The 6,598-nt window shown below is 40.6% G+C and overlaps 1 pseudogene; it reads left to right on the plus strand.

The window, feature by feature from the left end:
• Positions 1 to 5,133: 5,133 nt before the first annotated feature.
• LOC101708020 (BRCA1-A complex subunit Abraxas 1 pseudogene) lies at positions 5,134 to 6,397 on the plus strand (annotated as a pseudogene).
• The last annotated feature ends 201 nt before the right edge of the window (positions 6,398 to 6,598 follow it).

Below are 6,598 nucleotides of genomic sequence, written 5' to 3' on the forward strand. Positions count from 1 at the left end.
ACAGGTGAGCCCCTGAGAAGACCGCTCACAGTGAGACTAGTTTCAGAAGAGCATTCAGTCAGGGGAGTGCAAAGCTGGTAGATTTTATTAAGGGTTTCTGTGCCAGACACTTTTATATATGTTAGGTCATTTGGTTCCATCCATAATCTTGTGAAATTACTGTTCCCCTGTAACAGCTGTAGAAATAGGCTGAGAGCAAGCACTGCAGGCCAAACAGCTAGAAAACTGAGGAAGAGAGATTTGAATTTGGTTATTTCTAACTCCAAGGCAAAGGCCAGTGTTCTTTCTCTCGCATCACCGTGGCTTATAGGTTAAAACAAACAAGCAAACAAACAAATTAAGCAAAGGAGCCAAGGAGAGGGGAAGAAGATGAAGTACCTTGGTTAAATTATGAAGGAAGTATTTTAAATCCAAGAAGTTTTCCTTGTTTAGATGTAAGCTTATGTTTGGACCTGCAATTTACAACTCCCATGGATGGATTAGCACTGAACTCGGGCTGGTGAATGTGAATCTGAGTTTGCTAAGCCCTTTCTTTCTCCCTTACCCACAAAGAAGTGAACATGAAAGAGTCCTCATGGATGATGTGAGTGTGCAGGATTGCTGCAAGAGATTTAATCCTGGGAGATTTATGTCTGTGACTTCACTATGAAAACAACATTATTTTCTCTGACCTGTCAGGAGGCAACAATTAGAAGAGGAATGTGAGGTTTACTTTTGACAAAGGTTGTGATTCCTAATAGAGCCTCTCTTACCAATGAGGTGATTTGTAGCCAAAACATGGGCAAAAAAGAAAAAGAATAAAGAAAATATAACTGAATTTCTGTTATTCTATTTTAGAGCAGGTAAACAAGGGTTGACCTTTGGAAATGAAATATAGCACATTTTTGTATATTTTTCTGCTTTAAGATGCAAGTCATTCTGCATGTGGAAGTTGGTTTTGTATTTTCATATAGTGTGGATCTATTTTTCCTTGCTGTTATAAAAATATCTCAAGACATGCATGACAGAGAATGCCTCCAATTCCTGAACCACTGTAGATAATTGCACGTTAATTTGGATTGTACCAGGACTAGTGTTGATTCTAGTCTATGCTTGTTGGGATACAGGAGTTCAAAACTTTAGCTCAGGTGGGTATAATGGCTTCAGGGAGTATTAAGGCCATTCATCATAAGGTCAGTGGGAATGATAGCAGTAGCAAAGCTATGGACTGAATAGTCAGGTAGACAGGAGCTGGCAGAGCTCTGGGGAGTAGTAAGGCCCATGGAAGCAGCAGACTCAGACAACCTGAGGTTGTCATGATCAGAACTCCCAGAGGAGCCCAGAGGCCATCACAGAATCAAGGAGAGCTCCAAGAGAGCCTATGGTCTTTCACAACCTGGTGCTAGGGCCATGTTTTAGACCTCATTCCATCTCCTGACACCTATCACAGATTCTCACCCTAGAGCAGTACACATCGAAGGCTGGTTGAAAATGTGAACTCTCATCACCATCTGCATTTCTGGGCGTCAGGTCTATGTGACCAAGAGGAATCCCAATGGTAAAACGTAGTCTCCCAGGCTTCTGGGGGTAGTAAAATTATCTATAAACCCAGGCGCTTTCCATTTCCACAGCTGAAATATGCCTGGCTTTCTCCGACTGGAGTTGAGGTCCAGTTTGGTTGGGGGCACTGGTGGAGGGTAGACCTTCCATTTTCTAAAAATGGAATTGTGTTCATCCCAGTGTGGTCTAAATTTAGTCACTAAACCCTTGACCTCCTTTTCAACAGAGAATGTTCTGCTCTAGAGATGGTTACTAATAATCAGCTGCCTAACTATTTCAATCCATTTTGGAAGCTCAATTGCACGATGCGCAAACTAGAGTTGGTGTTGTATGAAGTAGACTGACAGGGCTCTTATCCAAGGGTAAAACAAATGCCTAAATCACTTCATAGTTTTGCCCTTTTCCTGAACTTCTGCAATCACTCACATGCATTTCCATTAGTTTTTATTATGGATCGTTTTAATTATGTAATTCTTTTACTGGCAACTCTTTATAAGTACAAGCCAAGAAGAGTACCTGGTATGTAGTAGGACACCAATAAGCAGTTGCTGATGATGAATTTAAAAGTTATGAATTAATGCATTTATATGGTAAAACTGAATAGAAAGCTAAACCATTACTGTCAGCTAAGTATATTCTCTGCTAGATTTCTGTTTTGAAATGCTCTTTCCACATCCATTAAATCTTGGCTTAAGGCATGAATATTTTGGCATTTTATTATTTTACGGTCATCCCTACTGTGACAGCCATGCTGCTCACAACTTCTTTCAAGAAAATATTTGGTGCACAATTGTACAAGTGCATTTAGTAGACAGCCTCCATCTGCAGTGCTCTCTGGTTCTATCCTCTGCAGTGGGATGGATTTAATACTCTGCTGGGTTTCCCAGGCAAGGGCTGAGCTTGGTGGAGGCCTTTGGGTAAGGCTATTTCCATTTAATATGAGATTTCTCTATTGGGCAGTCTTAGTTCTGGAATTTCCATTGGGTTAGGGTGAGGCTTTTCTTACTCCATTTTTTTTCCTCTCCCTTTTCATTTCAGGTATCAGATATTCATCACAGTCTGAAGACTTTACCTGCCCAATGGTGCTGCCTTCTCCTCCAGGCTTCACAAACTTTACCTCCCAATAAATCTCTTATGCTCCTATCTCCCATGTCAGAGCCCACTTCCCAGGGGATCTGAACTGACACATCTACATAACACCTCATCAGACATACTTGCTTCCCTAAGATTTGATACAGAGATTTTATTAACTTGAGTGCATAGTGTCTCCCACCACAGCTGTAGCCTTGCTGAAATATCCCCTAAAGAAAATCATGGCATTTATAATAGCAACAAAGTTGATTCCAAGTCATGTTGTTTCTGCAAAAATGCCATCTCATGGGGGTGGCTAAGCTAGAGAATGGGGCATTTGAAGTTAGCATCCCACACACTAGCTCTTTGGCAAGTCTTTGGAAATTGTATCAGAGCCTTCAGGAAACCTGAGCACTCCTCTGGACTTGAGAAGGGGCACTGAACATATTCAGAGGTGATAATGAGAGTGACCATGTTTAGGGTTTATGAGGGCTCTTGGATGGGGCCCTTGAGAAGTCCAGTGCTTTTCTTCCACTTGGCATTTTGTATTCTTGGCACAAGATATGTTAAAGCTTGGAATGAAGTTATCATAAAGTATTTGTTTTACTAAAGAACCAACCACTGCTTCAAGTCTTATGTTCCCCCTCATCTCTTGTTTGCTTCTCATTTGCCAGGGATACTGCTCTCTTGTGGCTCCTGGTAGCCCCAGTTGTAGCTGACAGCAAAACTGGTGGAAGTTGAGTGAAAGGCAGAGCCAAGAAAATCAAATAACCCGAGTTCTGTTATTTATTCACTTGCTGCTTGCAATTTGGCATTCTTGATTACTATTGGAACCCTCTCTTTAGTATGAGGCCTATCAGCTAGACAGCAGACACATACTTCTCCTGTTATATAATCCCTCAATTCTGAGTGTTGAAAACATTAATTCCTTCGGCTGTGACTGTGTGCACAACTACATGGAAAAAAGGAAAACATTAAAATGCACAAGTTCAGATATGTTTCAATTTAATGCAATAAACTATCTAGTGCACAGCTTCTAGGAGCAGATTATATGACATCCACACAGATGACAGACATCTCCAGGGAGCCTTCCCTGACCCCACCTTGGCTTCAGTCATTAATCAACCTCAAAGGCCCTTGGGTACATATTTGTGTGACTTTAGTTAGTTTTCTATATGTTTGTGTCCTGTCTGGATGTTGGAAGAAACTGGAGAAGACATTATAGAATAACTTCTAACAAGGTGGGAAGCCTGTCTCATAAAAAGTAGGAATACGCTAAGCAGGTACTAGGTCCTACAGTCAGCATCTAGGGAGACATCAAGTAATGTTAATATCGCTGGGCAAGTTACTTGAGCTTATATGCTCTTTAAAAATATAAACAAACATTGAAAAACAGAAATACAAAGAAATCAAGAGACTACTACAAACAACTGTATAATAACAAATTGGACAGTCTAGAAGAAATAGACAAATTCTTAGCAACATATAACCTACCAAGACTGAATCATGGAGAAACAGAAAGCCTAAGCAAATCAATAGCAAGTAAGAAGACTGAATCTGTAATTAAAAGTTTTCCACAAAACAAAACTAAAACAAAACCTCAGGACCTGATAGGTTCAAGGCTGAGTTCCACCAAACGTGAAGAAAAACCATTATCGATCTTCTGAAGGTCTTCCAAAAAATTAAAGATGAGGGCATAGATCCAAATTCATTTAACAAAGCTACTATTACCTTGATTATCTAGCAAAACAAAGACACTACAAGGAAAGAAAATTTCAGGCCAATAACCCTAATGAACATAGATGCAAAAATCCTCAACAAAATACATGTAACTTGAATTTACTACTTTTTGTTGGTACCAGGAATCGAACTTGGGTCCTTGTGCTTGCACGGCAGGCTCCAGAACCACTAAGGTAAATCCTCGGCCCGTGTAACTTGAATTTAATGGCACATTAGAAGAATCACTCACTGTGATCAAGTGGAACCTATCCTTGGAGTATAAGGTTGTGAATTAATAAATTTGGTATATCATTTTAGCAAAACGAAGGACAGAAACAATGTGATCATTTCTGTAAATGCAGCAAAAGCACTTGACAAAACTCAACAGCATTTTATGATAAAAGTTCTCAACTTTCCTTCTAGGTATAGAAGGAAAGTCAGCCTCACAGCTAACATTTATAGTCACTGTGAGAAGGTGAAAGCTTTTCCCCTAAGAGCAGGAACGAGACAAGATGCCCACCCTTACCATTTCCATTCAGCACAGTACTGGGAACCCTACCCAGCAATTAGACAAAGAACAGACAGAAAGAAGCATCCTCAACAGAAAAAAGAAGTTAATTGTCTCGGTTTGGAGAAGACATGATTTTGTATATGAGAAACCCTAAAGACTCCACCAAAAAATGAATTCAATATAGTTAAATGATATAAACTCAACATACAGTCACGGCCCTCGCGCACTGCGGCCGCGCTGTCGGGGCTTCGTGCTGGGAGCGCTCCCCTCCCAGCACCTCCACACCGGGTTTCTCTTCCGGGAAGAGAAAGGCAAATCGAAAAACAGCATTACCGACTCCCAGATGGACGATGTGGAAGTCGTTTATACAATTGACATTCAGAAATATATTCCCTGCTACCGGCTTTTTAGCTTTTATAACTCTTCAGGTGAGGTGAATAACCATGCACTGAAGAAAATACTTTCAAGGGTGGAAAAGAATGTGGTACTTTGGGACAAGTTCCGTCGTCACACAGATCAGATCATGACGTTTAGAGAGAGGCTGCTTCACAGAAACTGACAGAAGCACCTTTCGAACCAGGAACTTGTGTTTCTCTTGTTAACATCAAGCATAGTGACCGAAAGAAAGTTGCTCCACTCATTGGCTGGAACATGCCTTATACCAACCTCAGAAGGGGATCCCTTTAGTAGTGACCAACCTGGGCATGTCTGAGCCCCTGGGTTATACAACTACATCGGCTCCTGTACATCCACAGGCTTTAGCAGAGCAGTAAAAACACACAGCTCTGAATTTTTTAAAGAAGATGGATCTTTAAAGGAGGTACATAAGATAAATGAAATGTATGCTTCTCTACAAGAAGAATAAAAGGATGTATGCGATAAAGTGGAAGGAAGTGAATGAGGAGTAGAGAAGCTAATAAAGGATGTAAACAGGTTAAAACAAGAAATTTTAAAAAGGCAGCAAGTACAGATTCAAGCAGCATGAGAGAAGAATGTCCAAAAAGACCCTCAAGAGAACATTTTTCTTTGTCAAGCTTTGCGGACCTTTTCTCTGGATTGTGAATTTCTTCATTCTTGTGTTATCTCTTTGAAAACCAGACCGATTCATGAAAGCAGATGTAATGTCATGCACGATCTCGAGGTGGCTGACAAGCTGACCTTGATGGTAGAATACGCTCACTCCCCGGAAGCCAGTCCGGCTAGGACGCCACAGGTGACTAAGCGCAAAGCTATAGGCCCAGATGATGGATGGCAGGTGAAGAAGATGCGGCTGTCAGAGCCAGGAAACAAAGTACCTGAGACAGGTCCTGAGAGCAGTAACCAAGAAAAAGCCTCTGCAACAAGCAGCCCAGAAACAGACGACGAGCTGGAAAGAATGCAGGGATCCGGTGAATATCCAGGATCTCCCACATTTTAATCCTTGTAACTCAAAATGCAAGTTCTGATTTTGCAGAAGGGTTAAAGCCAGATGTTTCTATTGTTTTTACTGTGTGTAGTTGCTCGCTGTGATCCACAGAAAAGTTCACTCATTTTGACTTTATTCAGCTGTTCATGGTAATGCCTGGATGGGGTATTTTGTTTTTACTGTTTCCGTGTTTACAATAATACATAAATAAGTTGTACTGCACTTACTTTATAAAGTACTTTTAAAATTAAAAAAACCCTCAACATAGAAAAATTAGTAGCATTTCTCTCTTTATTAGAAGCATTTCTTATATATCTACTGATCTTTGTTTTGTTTTGAAGATAGGGTCCCAC

The sequence above is a fragment of the Heterocephalus glaber genome, unplaced genomic scaffold, assembly GCF_053883595.1.
Source record: "Heterocephalus glaber isolate CG9 unplaced genomic scaffold, H.glaber_assembly_v1.0 deba00001457, whole genome shotgun sequence".
Taxonomy (NCBI): domain Eukaryota; kingdom Metazoa; phylum Chordata; class Mammalia; order Rodentia; family Bathyergidae; genus Heterocephalus; species Heterocephalus glaber.